Source organism: Eptatretus burgeri, chromosome 8, assembly GCF_056783735.1.
Source record: "Eptatretus burgeri isolate ZD-2024b chromosome 8, Ebu_testis_v1, whole genome shotgun sequence".
Taxonomy (NCBI): domain Eukaryota; kingdom Metazoa; phylum Chordata; class Myxini; order Myxiniformes; family Myxinidae; genus Eptatretus; species Eptatretus burgeri.
In genome coordinates, this window is record NC_140968.1 from 72,568,694 (window position 1) to 72,584,047 (window position 15,354).

General features: G+C 48.0%; 1 protein-coding gene across 1 annotated transcript in view; it reads right to left on the minus strand.

Annotated features, from left to right (window-relative positions):
• MINDY3 (MINDY lysine 48 deubiquitinase 3) overlaps positions 1-15,354 on the minus strand; it is a 136,099-nt gene that overhangs the window by 79,973 nt on the left and 40,772 nt on the right. The gene's annotated exons all lie outside the window — the stretch shown is intronic.

Here is a 15,354-nt window from a genome sequence, read left to right on the forward strand (position 1 = left end):
CACCGCCGCTCCGCGTCTCATCATCAGACGGGTAGGCCCGACACGGTCTCGGCCCCAGGCCCGCCTACCCCCTCATCCTGGAGGGTGGTTCTCTTTTCTTTTGCTTTGGGAATGTGTGTTGTCGGCGCCGTCTGTGAAGTAAAATTGTATAAGTGTTGCCGTGTGCTCGCGTAGTCGGTATTAGATCTGCATTGTCGCATTTGCTTTTTGTCTTCTTCTTTTCCATGTGCTTTTGGTGGAATTGTATATGTGTGCTTTCCGTTCATCGCGAAATAAATGTGCTTATTATTGAACTGTTTTCCCGCTTTGCTTCGTCATTTCTTTCATTGAATCCTCATCTTGCTTCACGTAAAGGGTTGGTCGTGGGTTAAGACGCCCGATAATTAATCGAACCGTCGAGGTCGACGTATAACACCGCTCGGTTATCCCGATAGTACGGAACGGGTCGCTTAAGTGGCCCGTGTCCGAAGTCGACCTGCGGCGAGGTGCGATCGCCCGGTCTACCCTCCGTGTGGGTACTTAGGTAGGTCGAATTTGGCGAGCAACCCTATCCCACGCGGGGGCCGATTGGCTCGATCGCGGTGAGACCGAAAGGTCCACCCGTGACTGGTTCCCGGCGTTAGTCCGAGAGGGTCACGACTGGATTGTCCGTCCGGTGGGTGACGTGCCGCGATTCGAGTTACGTGGCCGTTCGCACGCCGGCGGGCGCGAATCCGCGACACTGGTGTCAGGTCGTGCGATACAAACTCATCGCCCTCCTCGCGGCACTGGTATCGGAGAACGGGAAAACGGGCTCTCCTGTCTCCAGCTAAATTCACGGGAATCGGTCCAGGGGTGAGAGAAGCGACCCCCGATTCCCTCCAAATTACGAGCGATTCAAATTAACCCTTTACGAGAAATAAGATGGCGTCTCAAGGCGAGTGGGAGCCGGGGGTATTAGGTATGTGTCGTCATGTAGGATCCATGGCCCAGGTCGGTTCTTTTTATAATTATAACCCCACCACTAACTGTGGTCAGTGGGAGCGGCTTGAGCACGAACTTTGCCGGCAAACGGAGTCGCACAATGGCAGCGCGATCGCACCTCAGTGCAGCACGGAGCGGGCTGATATTAATGGCACAGCACGAGGCGTGAGCTCCCAGTCACCGGTTCAAGGCACGTAGTCACGGCATGTGCCATGGCAGGCGTGGCAGGATGACTATGCGAGCATTGGCAGGCTTCAGGCACAATTGGGGGATGTCTTGGAAAAGGTGAAGCGTTATGAAGAATATATTGAGGAGGTGCAACGTGGAGTGGACCAGTCACAACGGCACGCAGACGCGCTTCAGAAAAATTACGTGTACGGGGGGACACAGCGATTGGACGATTTACTGGAACGAATTCGGTGGCAAAAACATGACTTGGCCAATAGAGTCGACAAATTACGTGGGAAAAAGAATTTGGTAGTGTTTTATACCCGTCAGTTGGAATATGCGAAGAGCAAACTGAACAAAAGAATAGAGGAACAGCAGATTGGTATATCCCAGGAAAGGAAACAATGGGAGAAAGAATGGAAAACCGAGCTCGAAAAGAAACAAAAGGAGCACGACTTGGAAGTAAAACAATTAATGGAAAAATTATTGGAGCAAGCAAGGCGGTTCAAAGAACTGGAGGAGAGAGTGAGGGAAATACAGTTGGAGGAGAAAAAATGTGAACACGATGGGGAGTTGGAACAATTGAAGGAAGAGATAAGAACAGGCAATCAGGAAAGAGAAAGCCTAGAATGGAAGATAAAAAGAGGAGAGAGACAGCTCGAGGAAAGGGCGGAGGAATTGTTGGAAAAGTCAGAACAGTTCGAAGAACTGCAGGGAGAATTGAGGGAGGAAGGAGAAAGGAAAACAAAGCTCGAAAAGGAAAAACGCGAACAAGATGGCGAATTGGAACTACTGAAGCGAGAGGTAAGGGCAAGCCAGTTTAAAAGAGAAATCCTGGAAGGGGAGATTAGAATGGGAAAGGAATGGCAGAAAAAACTAAATGAATACAGTAAAAAGGGACGAATTGAGGAGGGAAGCGGTGGAAAGAAGAGATGAAATGAGTGAAGAAGCACGCAAATTGAGAAAGGAATTGGAAACAAAAACTTCTGAGATACTGAAACACGAAAACAAAGAAAGAGGATTACAAGACGAACTGAGGATGTTAAAAGAGGAAAGGAAGAAAACAGAGAATGAAACGTTAAGGAACCACACTGAGCAGATTGAACAATTTGAAGCCAAAGCAAAGTCGGAGTGTGCGGAGATGAGAAAGGAATTGGAAAAGAAAGCTTCTGAGTTACAGAAACACCAGAACAAAGAGAGGGAATTACAAAACGAGTTGAGGATGGTGAGAGAAGAAAGAACGACAACAGAGAATGAAACGTTAAGAAACCACACAGTACAGATCGAACAGCTGGAAGCGAAGGCCAGATTAAAGAATGAGGAACAAGAAAGAGTACTGAAAGAACAAGGAATGAGACAGGAGAAGGAAATCAGCCAACTGAAGGAAACCACGAGATTGCAGAATGAGATGCAAGAAAGAGTAATGATGGAAGAACGAATCAGACAGGAGAAGGAAGTCAGCCAACTGAAAGAAATAACGAGATTGCAGAATGAGGAACAAGAAAGGGTACTGAAAGAACAAGGAATGAGACAGGAGAAGGAAATCAGCCAACTGAAGGAAACCACGAGATTGCAGAATGAGATGCAAAAAAGAGTAATGAAGGAAGAACAAATCAGACAGGAGAAGGAAGTCAGCCAACTGAAAGAAATAACGAGATTGCAGAATGAGGAACAAGAGAGACAGTGGAATAAAAAACTGAAAGTGTATGAATTTGAAACTGAACGACAAAAGGAAAAAAATAGGTTGGAATACGAGGAGAAGTTGAAGGAGCAAGGAATGAAGCAGGAAGGAGAAATCAGGAGATTGAAGGACACAAGGAGATTGGAGAGGGAAGAACGAGAGGAACAATGGAATAGAAAACAAAAAGAACATGAATCTGAGGTTGACCAATTGAAAGAAAAGCTGAGGCTGGAGTACGAGGAGATAGACAAAGAACAGCGAATGAAACACAAAATGGAGATGAACCAAATGAAGAAAACCATGAAACTGGATAAGGAAAGACAGGAGAGGAAACGAGGAAGAGTAATTAGACAGCAGCAAATGAAACACAAAAAGGAGATTAACCAAATGAAGAAAACCATGAAACTGGAGAAGGAAGGACAGGAGAGGAAACGAGGAAGAGTAGTGAGAGAACAGCGAATGAAACACAGGAAGGAAATGAGCCAATTGAAAGAAACAATGAGATTGGAAAACAAAGAGCAGGAGGCACAGTGGGAGAGAAAACAACAACTATATGAGTGTGAAATTGAACAACTAAAACGGAGAGCGAAACTGGAGTCAACGGAGATTGAGGAGCTCCGGAGGGAGAACGAACAGCTAATGGGGCTCAGAGAGAAAGAACGACTCAGATGGGAAGGAAAAAGGAACCAGGAAGAGACAGAAATAAGGAACAAGGAGAGGAAATGTATAGAGACACGGGAGACAAGAGACGAGGTGAAAGGAATTGCGAGGGAGAGAAGAGAACAATTAAGACGGAAAGCAAGGATGAGGTACGCAGAGATCGTGAAAGAGCAAGGAGTGAAAAACAGGGAAGGACGGGAGAGACTGAAGGAGAAAGCAAGGTTGACCTACATAAAGATGAGGGAAAGACGCCAGAAAGAAGCAGAGACCAATAGACAAGAGGAGACGACAGAAAGAATAAAATGTATAGAGACACGGGAGATAGAGGGTGAATTGGACAAGGTTAGTGACGCACACACACACAGAGGTAGTTGAGGACCATGAGGGGGAGCTGGCTGACTGGGTGGAGGCCCAGTGCGAGCAGCTGGATGGCCTCCTCCAGGAACGAGGGGAGGGAGTATGCCCCCTTGAGGCGAGTCACGACCAGGTGAGTTCGGTCGTGCTTTGCGAGGTTGAGGGGACGGGTGCTGTGGACAGGTGCACGGAGAGCTTGGGGGGTATAGAGGCCCCGGAGACCCTTGTGGGGACACGAATCCCCAGTGTAGTTGTCCCTGTGTGTGTGGTGCAAGGGGTGAGTGCGTCCCCGTGTGTGGAAGCGACCCCGTGTGTGAGTGGTGTGGTGGCGATGGTGCCAGAGTACGTGCTTCCCAGCACGCCGCCGTGTGTGGATGAAACACCGCGGTTGAGTGCCCCCGCGTGTGTGAGTGAGGCACCGCGGGTGAGTGCCCCCGCGTGTGTGGGTGAGGCACCGTGTGTGAGTGAGGCCGTGTGTGTGGATGAAACGGCCAGTGTGGATGAGGCACCGCGGTTGAGTGCCCCCGCGTGTATGAGTGAGGGACGGTGTGTGGATGAGGCACCGCGGATGAGTGCCCCCGCGTGTGTGAGTAGTATGGTTTGTGTGAGTAGTGAGGCACGCGTGAGTGAACGGCCGAGTGCAAGGGAGACCGTGTGTGTGAGAGAGCGGTATGTAAGGGAGATGTCGGTGGGCATGCGGGAGCACGCAGCCGCGTCTCCCGGGGTGAATGTGATGGAATGGAGTGTGAGCGTCGTAACACGCGGGAGTGCGTGTGTGGAATGGCGACGACGACGACATGTGAGTAAAGAAAGCCGAGTAGCGGCTGTAGTTGTTTCGGGGACCGTGCCGGGTTCACCCAGCAGTGAGCACGAGGTCCGTGCTGTGCAACGCACGAGGCCACCACGTGCTCGCTTGCGAGAGTGAAGTCCCGGTCCGGAAACGCACGCGGTGGATTTGCCGATCCCGCGGACGGACAAAGTTTAGGCAGGATTACGGATTTGGACCGGACGGGTTCTCCACGCGATCGTGTGTGTTAAGCTCCAACGGGCAAAGCACATGTGTTCGCGTGGGGAACCCCTCGAGACGTGGGGCTTGTTTTTTTTATGCGCACGGTGACGCCATGGCTGCATGTGGGGTTGGAATCCGGCAGGAGGGGTATCCCTGCCGGATGGTACCGTCCAAGGAGGGACGAGGAACACGTGCAGCTGCATGACGTCACGGGCAGCTGCAAAGTGCGCGAGCTGTGAGTTGCCGCGCTGGTGATGCGCATGAAAAAAAAAAAAAAAAAAAAAGGAAACAGTAAGCCTCACTTTCGGGTGCACAGGATTCCTGGGCAAGGGGTGGAAGACCCCCTTGACCTGGGCACAGGAAGGAAACTAGTTAGGGGGAAGGGTTAGCTTAGCTAGACCGACTTCATGGGGCAGGGGTAAGTCCTCATGGAGTCCATGGAATGGATTAGGTAGAGGGATTTAGCGAGATTTAGGTTGGGAAATAAAATGATTTATTTGGAGACAGTGACAGACTTTGGATGTGTAGAGGGGATGTAGTTTAGCGACGTAGTGTTAAAAGGAACGTGCTGTAGTTTAAGGGACGACGTGGGAGCACGAGTTAGTTAGGGGAGGTAGTTAGAAGGATGGCAGAGTTCAGTGGTGTGTGTGTTGAAGAGTTGGTGAGTGAAGTGGAAGCATGTGCTTGGTGAGTGAGTGAGGCCAGTGGGTCTGTGTGTGTGGAGTGAATGGGGAATGCATGGTGCGATGAGTGATTGGGGGGAGGAGTGACTCCCGCCCAAGGGACCCCGGGGTCAGAGTAAAGTGAGTTAGGGGGTTAGTCAAATTGAAAAATGGAAGTCGTTTTGTTGTTGGTGGGGAAGTAGGCTCGAAACCCATTTGGAGGGGTGCAGGAGCCCTGTTGACGGGTTGGGAGCGTGGCTGCGAAAGGTGAGTATCGCTGAGTGGGTACCCCGGGCACCAGGCTAGTCGGCCGCGGTAGGCCATGGGCCCATGGGGGGCCGGGATAGAGTAGTGGGCACGGGTGCGCCTGCTTGGTGCGGGGACCCGGGGCGCCATTAGCCGCGTGGGCAGTGTTGTGGGCATGGGTGACCCTCGGAAAGGGGCCCAGGAAGCCAGCCTGCCACGTGTGCGTTTCAGGGGAGGTGCCATGGGGGGCACTCCCCGGTGTTAGGGAGCTGGTAGGCTCGGAGGCAGTGTAGTGCCCGGGGGTGCCATAGCGGGAGATTCGGCAGAGGGTCGTGCCTGCCAAAGGGAGCCACGTGTCCCAGCCAGGAGACCGTGTGAGGGCACGGAGAGAAAATTGGGGGGGCGAGGCCCGAAATTGTGAGGACACCAACACAGGCGACGGGAATCTGGGTTGTTAGAACCAATAGTTTAAGCGAGAGGCGCTTGTTGAAAGCCCCGGGGTAGTTTAACAGTTAAATGGTTTGGGTAGATTAGGAGATGTACCCCTCCGCACCATCCATCCCCTCGCTGTCGTTGTGGGCCGCTGGACCCACTTTGGTTATAGATCGCCGAACTCTGGGGAGGCCATTCTGAGGCTTGAGTTGGGCCTCGACATAGGACGCCAGCTCTCCCTTATTCCCCTCCGGGAAGGGAACGCAGGGGTTGGGAGTAGGCTAGGTGACAGGATAGGTTAGCCGAACAAGGACAGTAAAGGGGGTTAGGGGACGATTTATAGTGGGGAAGTAAAAATAAAAAAATAAGTTGGGGCTAAATTGGGGTTTGACAAATTAAGGGAGTGGGTATGTACAGTGACAGGCAAAGGCGATAGGTGGGAGGGAGACAGGTAGGTAGGTCCGAGCCCGCCTTCCAAGTGGCCAGCACCACCGCACTCCCTCCACCAACCTCCACTGAACGGCAAAGGCTGGCCAACTTCATCGGCTGGCCGTGTTTTGCTTCAAGGCGGAGGCCGGCCAACTTCATCGGCAGCTGTTGTTTTGCTGCAAGGCCTGTGCCATCAGCTGGCCGTGTTTTGCTTCAAGGCGGAGGCCGGCCAACTTCATCGGCAGCTGTTGTTTTGCTGCAAGGCCTGTGCCGGCCAGTTCATCTGCCGGCTGTGTTTGCCTGCAGCGGCCTTCTTCTGCGGGCTGTGTTTGCCTGCTGCCTTTGCCATGCCATGCCCACTGCCCACGTTCACCAGCCCCGTTCAATTTTGCTTTCCCCCCCCCCCCTGTTCATTTCCATGTGCGCCAGGATTCGTAAAAGCAACAGTTTGCAAGCTGCGAGAACTGCCCTGTTGGCAGCTACAACACGGGCCTGCAGTGGCGGCCCGTGCACAGTGTTTGTGTCCATCCATCCATTCGTTGTGTTCATTGCGTGTGCCACTTGAGCTGGCACGGAGACTGAGTTGTGCAGCCCATGCACCGTTGTGGTTCACTGCGTTCAGTTCAAACCATTCATCCATCCATTCGTTGTGTTCATTGCGTGTGCCACTTGAGCTGGCACGGAGACTACGTTTGTGCAGCCCATGCACCGTTGTGGTTCACTGCGTTCAGTTCAAACCATTCATCCATCCATTCGTTGTGTTCATTGCGTGTGCCACTTGAGCTGGCACGGAGACTACGTTTGTGCAGCCCATGCACCGTTGTGGTTCACTGCGTTCAGTTCAAAAGGGAAGGCCTTGGACTGCGTGTGAGCAGCCAGCCACGTTCCCTGTCACCTGCATTGTTTTGAGCCAGAGACTGCATGCGAGCAGCCTGGCTCCCTGTTAACTGCTTTCTTTTTGCAGAGCTCATTGATCCTGGGCCATGGTTTAGTGTAAAATTTGTAAGTTAAGGTTAAGATGTACTGTAAATATGAGTGCGCCCCCGGCATGTTTGTCTTAGCGCCGGCAATTTTATTTAAGTCGTCCGTGTGAGTGAGTTTGTTTAGGTAGTTACTCAGCCCTTAGGTTATTTATTTTGGGGACACGAATACCATGAATGTCGCACTCAGGGATCCGTAGGTAAAATGTACTAGGGGAAAACTACACATGCTGGCACACGAAAATTTGACGACTCGGGACGAGTCTGTAAAAAGGGGAGGGGGTAGTGTTGTGGTTGACCAAATTCGCAAACCACCATTCAGGTCCCTTAGGTGAGATATCTCGGTAAGTATATGTGTAGTTAGGCTCAAACCCGTTGTCTAGAGGGAATAAATGTCATTCATGAGGGCTGCGACTCTTCAGGATAGCCGTTTTTCTTTTACTATCTTTATTTTGGACCAACCGCCATTATTACCACCACCAACCACGTCTCAACAGCCATCACAACAACAACCACCAACCACAACGCCGCTTCACCACAACCGCCACGACCTTTACCGTCACAACTCGCCACCATCGCATCACCGTCATCTCGCGCCACTCGTGGGCACCGATGCTGGACTCGTGTAGAGCGCGCACCGAGCAGCGTGTTCAAAAGCATCGCGGACTTTCCGCAGAAAAACGGATCAAAAACGACTCACGCCCACTTTTGGTCCGTCCAATCGGTGAGCGAGGGGCGATTTGGCCCCGCCTCCAGGGCGTTGGAGGGCGGTCGCTATATGCAAATTCATGGATTAAAAAGCATTCACGCCCACTTTTCCTCGGGCCAATGGGGAGCCAGCAAGAGAGGTGAAAGGTCGGAGGCAGAGGGTCAAAGATTAAGGAGCGAGGCCACGGGGGATATAAGGGGCCGCGTTCGTCAGTCGAGTTCAGTGCAGTTGGGAGTTCGCGGAGTCGGAGTGAAGAGGACGGAGCTGTGGAGAGGCGGCGGCGGCGAAGGCGGACGAGGGGGTGCTCGCGTCGGATTCGGGGAACTGCGGAGAGAAAGGCCGGCGGCGCGACCGAGGTCGTGGTGGAGACGCTCGTCGCGGGACCCGCGATTTTGTGAAATCCTCCTTTCCCCGAGCATCAGCAACCCCCTCCTGTTTCCCCCCGCGCTGAGATAGTGCGACAAAAGGGGGCCCCCTTCCCAGACACCGTCCGCGAGGCCCGCGGAGTTGAGGCACCACCGCCGCTCCGCGTCTCATCATCAGACGGGTAGGCCCGACACGGTCTCGGCCCCAGGCCCGCCTACCCCCTCATCCTGGAGGGTGGTTCTCTTTTCTTTTGCTTTGGGAATGTGTGTTGTCGGCGCCGTCTGTGAAGTAAAATTGTATAAGTGTTGCCGTGTGCTCGCGTAGTCGGTATTAGATCTGCATTGTCGCATTTGCTTTTTGTCTTCTTCTTTTCCATGTGCTTTTGGTGGAATTGTATATGTGTGCTTTCCGTTCATCGCGAAATAAATGTGCTTATTATTGAACTGTTTTCCCGCTTCGCTTCGTCATTTCTTTCATTGAATCCTCATCTTGCTTCATGTAAAGGGTTGGTCGTGGGTTAAGACGCCCGATAATTAATCGAACCGTCGAGGTCGACGAATAACACCGCTCGGTTATCCCGATAGTACGGAACGGGTCGCTTAAGTGGCCCGTGTCCGAAGTCGACCTGCGGCGAGGTGCGATCGCCCGGTCTACCCTCCGTGTGGGTACTTAGGTAGGTCGAATTTGGCGAGCAACCCTATCCCACGCGGGGGCCGATTGGCTCGATCGCGGTGAGACCGAAAGGTCCACCCGTGACTGGTTCCCGGCGTTAGTCCGAGAGGGTCACGACTGGATTGTCCGTCCGGTGGGCGACGTGCCGCGATTCGAGTTACGTGGCCGTTCGCACGCCGGCGGGCGCGAATCCGCGACAATATATGTATGTATATATGTGTATATGTATATGTATATATATATATATATATATATATATATATATATATATATATATATATATATACACACATACACACATACACACATACACACATACACACATACACACATACACACATACACACATACACACATACACACATACACACATACACACATACACACATACACACATACACACATACACACATACACACACACACACACACACACACACACACACACACACACACACACACACACACACACACACACACATATATAAGGAGGTTGACTCAGCCTGTCATCCTTCCGAGGTCGGCGAAGTGAGTACCAGTGTACTGGATCTGGTGTATGCCCCGGTAAGAATAGGTGTACCATATCCCCGTGTCGTAAGAGGCGACCAGGGTTGCGTCAGGAAGGGCATCCGGCGTAAAACCTATGCCAAATCATGATGCGGATCATAACGGATGATCCGCTGTGGTGACCCCTAATGGGAGCAGCCGAAAGAAGAAGATATATATATATATATATATATATATATATATATATATATATATATATATATATATATGTATATATATATATATATGTATATATATATATATATATATATATATATATATATATATATATATATATATATATATATATATATATATATATATATATATATATATATACTGTAAATATATATGTTGATGTTGTTATTCGTCTTTCTTCTTTTCGTTATTCTTCGTTTCAACTCTTGCGTTGTGTTTCTGAGCACGATGTATATTAGCTTTGTTCGTGAACTTTGAATAACAAGCGCGATGGCAACCAGATGAAGCCGATGGATCAAACGGAACAGTCCAGAGCTGGACCTTCTGCCAACTCTGCCTTCAGAATGAGTGGCATAATTGATAGGTCAAGACAGCATAAAGTTTCTGCCCAAGTTCTACTAAACTGAAGGTTTCTGAAAATGCAAAGAAGGTGATTTGTGTTCTGTAGTGTTCAAGTATAAACTGTATTTTTTGGCATAGAAGTAGAATTGGCTAATTTTCCCATTTTTCTTTTCTTCATTCATAGATACGCAAGTCAATTTGGAGTTGAAGACAAAGCCATATTAACTACGGTACTTAACAAAACTGTCATTATTGACACAAGATTCATCTTTGTACAAATCCTGTGTTCTTATTTCCCTGGTGCTCAACCCCACACCATCACGTGGCACCTCAGTGACAATTTCACTCTGGATTTTCTGCGCGTCCCGTTCGATAGCTCTATCGAAGATTTCTCAATTCCAGATTCGCCGTGCAACTCACTCGAAAGCCCGACCATGGCGAGGGGAGCACCGTATCGCACCAGCACTCCCCTTTGCCTTCCCAACCCAAAAGTTATTCGAGCAGTCCATCCGACACACGAACACCCATGTCTGAAACATCAAGACAAGAGACAGGAGACCCTCCCTGTAACCCTTCCACTCCACATGGTCTGCACTTCTCCCGTCCTGACAAGCAATCTCAGCCCAGGTACATTTTGGTGAGTACCTATGTAACTGTTCATTGAATTGTCCATTTGTGTATTTCATTTGTTATTTATTAATGTTTCAAAACATAGGTCTATTCTGAGTCGAGGTCAAGACCCGGACTTTCGGGAAAAAAAGTATCGCCTTTCACGCTGAAAAATACGGTAATTCAATTGAAACAAGAGTGAGATCTGCTTCGCAATACATGTCCTCCATTGATCCCAAATAATGTCGGGAGATTAGAATTCGTTTGCGTTTAGCGCACGCTTGAGCCGATACCGGAACCAAAATGAAGAAGAAACTCTCTAACACACCGTGTTTGGGTCTATTCAGCAAAATAAAAAGAAAAGCTATTTTCATTTACTGATATATTCTGTAAACAAAAACCAATAAAGTAGGATAACAAATGAAGATAAAAATTAGTTTGCTTTAATGCATGCTCGAGCCAATAACAGAACCAAAATGTAGACGAAGAACCTCTCTAACCCAACGTGTTTCATTCGTTTCTAGTGTTCGCTTATTTCATATTAAAAATAACCCGATGTACAGACATAAAGCAAAAACATGCGTACGGCTTATGTGCATATATACAGTCGTGGCCAAAAATATTAGCACCCGTGCACTTTTTTCCAAATAATGCACCATTTCTTCGAGAAAATTGTTGAAATTAAAAAATCTTTTGGTATCCACATATGTATTTTGTTTGGTTTGCAGTGGAACGAAACAAAAATAGCTGAAAAAATTACTAAATCTTAGCTTATTTCACACAGAAATCCTAAAATGGCCTGGACAATATTACTGCTGTTTTGTGTCACTGTGTGTACCACAATGAGCATGGAAAAAAGAAAGAAAACCAGAGAATTGTCTGAGGTGGTCAGACACAAAATTGAAGCTAAGCATGGACAATCTCAAAGCTGCAAGTCCATCTCCAGAGACCATGATGTTCCTGTGTTCACCTAACGCAATGTTATCAGGATGTTTAAGGCCCATGGCACTGAAGCCAACCTCCCTGGACGTGACCGCAGGAGAAAACTTGACCGAAGATTGCAGCGAATGATTGTTCAAATGGTAGAGAAAGCACCTCGATCAACGGCCTTATTCAATTATCCTTGATCAAGGCGTTATCCCTGGTCACCTCGCTGTGGTCTTAATTCACCATTTTTTGGTCTGCTCAACAATGCCTTGACTTGGAACAAGCCACAACATTTTCTTCATGATAAAGTTATTATTTTTCACTTTCCTCACTCATATCATCCAATGCCTGATGATCATACCTACGAATCTCTGGATATATTGCAATGCTTATAAACACCCCGAGACACCAGCGTTCGTGGCTTTATTTTATTTCCGCCCATGTCATAACCTCGAGAATCTCTTAATCTGAGCAGAGTTTCAAAATTTAAACTTCTTAATTGACCTCAGCAACAGTTCCGACTGCTAAAAAAAAGTGTTCATTTGTCCAGTTCAGACATTGCTTGACATTTTGGGCATCTCTGGGTGCATGGTGTTTATATTATATGACTGATCAGTGATCCAGAATCGCTTGCCAAGCCAGTCGTTCCTCATCATCTATTTCATTGGAGTGCTTGCTTGGGTGCTTAAGCCACTTGGCGAGCACGCTACAACCACTTGGTTGTTCGTTTCCAAGCCATGGTTAAACACAGCAAAAGTATTTGCAATGTCATAGAATACACCAATCGACTTAAACAAATTTCAGGCCCTACCCGCCTGTGGTTGGCCCCGCATTGCTGTGTGGTACCTCGGGCGGTGGCTCGCTCGCTGAAAATGTGCAATTTTATTTTACACGACGTTTCCCATTTTTGTATGATCTTTCATTATACGACCTGTCACTTCGACATACATTAGATATATACATTAAAAAAAAAAAATTGAACGTTTCATTTTTAAAAGTTTATTTCATCGTTTTGTTGAAGTGCTTGCTTAAGTGCTTAAGCCACTTGGTGAGCACTCGTCAAGCTTCAATCTCTACAGGCTTCCATGGCAATACCATGGCTCGGTTCTCCATGGGGACATCTATGGAGTTAGCAAGGCAAAATAAATTAGACGATTACAATGAGTGAAAAATGTTTTCAGTTGTTAAAAAGCAATGAATCACCATATCATGGCAGGATAGCCGAGAGGTACACACGCTCGCTCTAAGCTGTCAAGCCTGAGTTTGAATCCCGACCCAGCTATAAACTGTCATCCTGTTGTTTCACAGGCACCTCAGATGGACATTAAATAGGCGTCCTCTCTGCCAGCATTAGTTGGTGTATGTTAAAGATCCCACGGTGTCCTTCGCGAAGAGTAGGCAAGCTATCGCCAGCACCATGGCCAAGAAAAAGTCCCAAAGTACTTCCCTAACCTCACATCCCTCCTGTCCAAAGGGAAAGAAGACAACCCCCCAATGGGGAAGGGGAGGGGGGGAAGAAGAAGAAGACGAAAAAAAAAAATCGCTACGCTTCTCAACAGTAGTAGTAGTAGTAGTAATTATAGTCATATATCTGTTTACATAATATGCAAATGGAAAGCAAGTTGTGTGCTGGTGCCTCCACCAAACTGCATTTTTCATGCTCTGGACATCAGGTAGGCAGTAACAATCCATTGCATTTTCTGCACAGGAAACCATTTTCACGAAACCTACACTCCCTTCAGAGAATGGCATTTCACATGATCAGAAAAAGCAGATGTAATGTCCTCAAAGGTTGACCAAAGTATCCAACACACATGACATACCCCATAAAGGACCAAATTGTAATGTTATTGCTCCTGTATGGGTTTAACCCGATAAGATAGCCTGCTTCAAGGTTTCCTCAAAAGAATGGTATCACTCAGAGTGCACAGCACCTTGGCATGCACAACACTTGAACTGCAGCATTCAAAATAATATTATAAGCAACTACTATTTTCAAATTAACTAAATAACAATGCTTAATGCTTAGAATGTGTCCAAGCGGCCTTTAGCGACATAGTACATTTCAAGTTGAAAATAAAAACAAGTGAAGACGAGAAGGGCACTTGGTAGAGCTTATACCTCCGCCCTGTAATGCCTGATCCATGAGAACATATCTAGCCCATTACATTTTTTGTGATATCGTGCTATATATCGTTTTTGGCCCAATCTCTCAATGGTGAAGAATCCCTTAAAAAAATTCTAGTAGTCGGATCTGGAACCGGATCTTCACCAAAATCTAATCAATTCGTCCTTGTCACACACCTAAGACAAAGCACAGTCAACATCTATTTCAGTATTGCAAAGGGTTGGGCTGTCTTAACGGTTAAGGTGGCTGGCTTACGATCTTCGGGTCTTGAGTTTGAGCCCCTTGTCATTCTGTTGAAACAACACCGGGTGGGTTGACTCAGCCCGTCATCCTTCCAAGGTCGGTAAAATGAGTCCAAGCTTCCTGGGGTAATAAGCCATTCGAGTATCCTGCGTCGCAGGAGCGACCCTTCTAGGATTGTACTCCTTAGCCAATGAAACTGCCTTGGCAGCCCTATACCCCTCACGGCATGGAAGGAATGCCGATATTTTCTATTAAAGGGTTGGTCTCGGATCAGGGGAAGGGGAAGTATGTCGTGTCAGTACCAGTAGATGTATCACAATCTTTTTAAATGTATTGATGAATAGATGACAATGAAAACTGAATCAGAAACATTTGAGGCACAAGGAAGGACATATTAGCTGACCAGTCATGACTTGTAGATGCACATCAGCTGAGAGTTGTGTACCCTGATAACTTACGAGTCGCTTTCATTAGTACGTTCAGATCAGAGGCGAGCAACCACAAACATGGGAGAATGTGCCTAACTGCCACACAGACTGAAGCAATTTCTCTCTGCGCATGTGTGCTCGGGACAAGACTCCGTACAATTTTAAAATTCAAAGCCAAAGTACTGCTGAGCTGCAGATTTGTGTTCGATCCATGTTCTGATTTGCGTTCTACGGTTTTCAAATTGTAACATTCAATTGAAACCAAGTTGTTACTTGATCACACAAGACACACAATGATCACACAAGATCACACAATGTTGGCAGACAGACAGACAGACAGAGTGAACTAATTGTTGAGCCCTGATTTCTGCACAGGGTAATTAGTCTCCCACCCGATGAGGGAGAAAGCCAGAGAACCAATTCTGGGGTCAGTTTTTGGCATAGAACTTAACTGAAGGAAACGTTCCAATTTATACAGTTACCACATTTGTCCAAAGGAGCATAATTGCCCCCCTCCCCCCATTTTTTTTTGTCTTCATCTGCAAATTGAAATGCTCCATGAGATGCACATCACGCACCACCTGTGCCTTTTCACGATGCAAG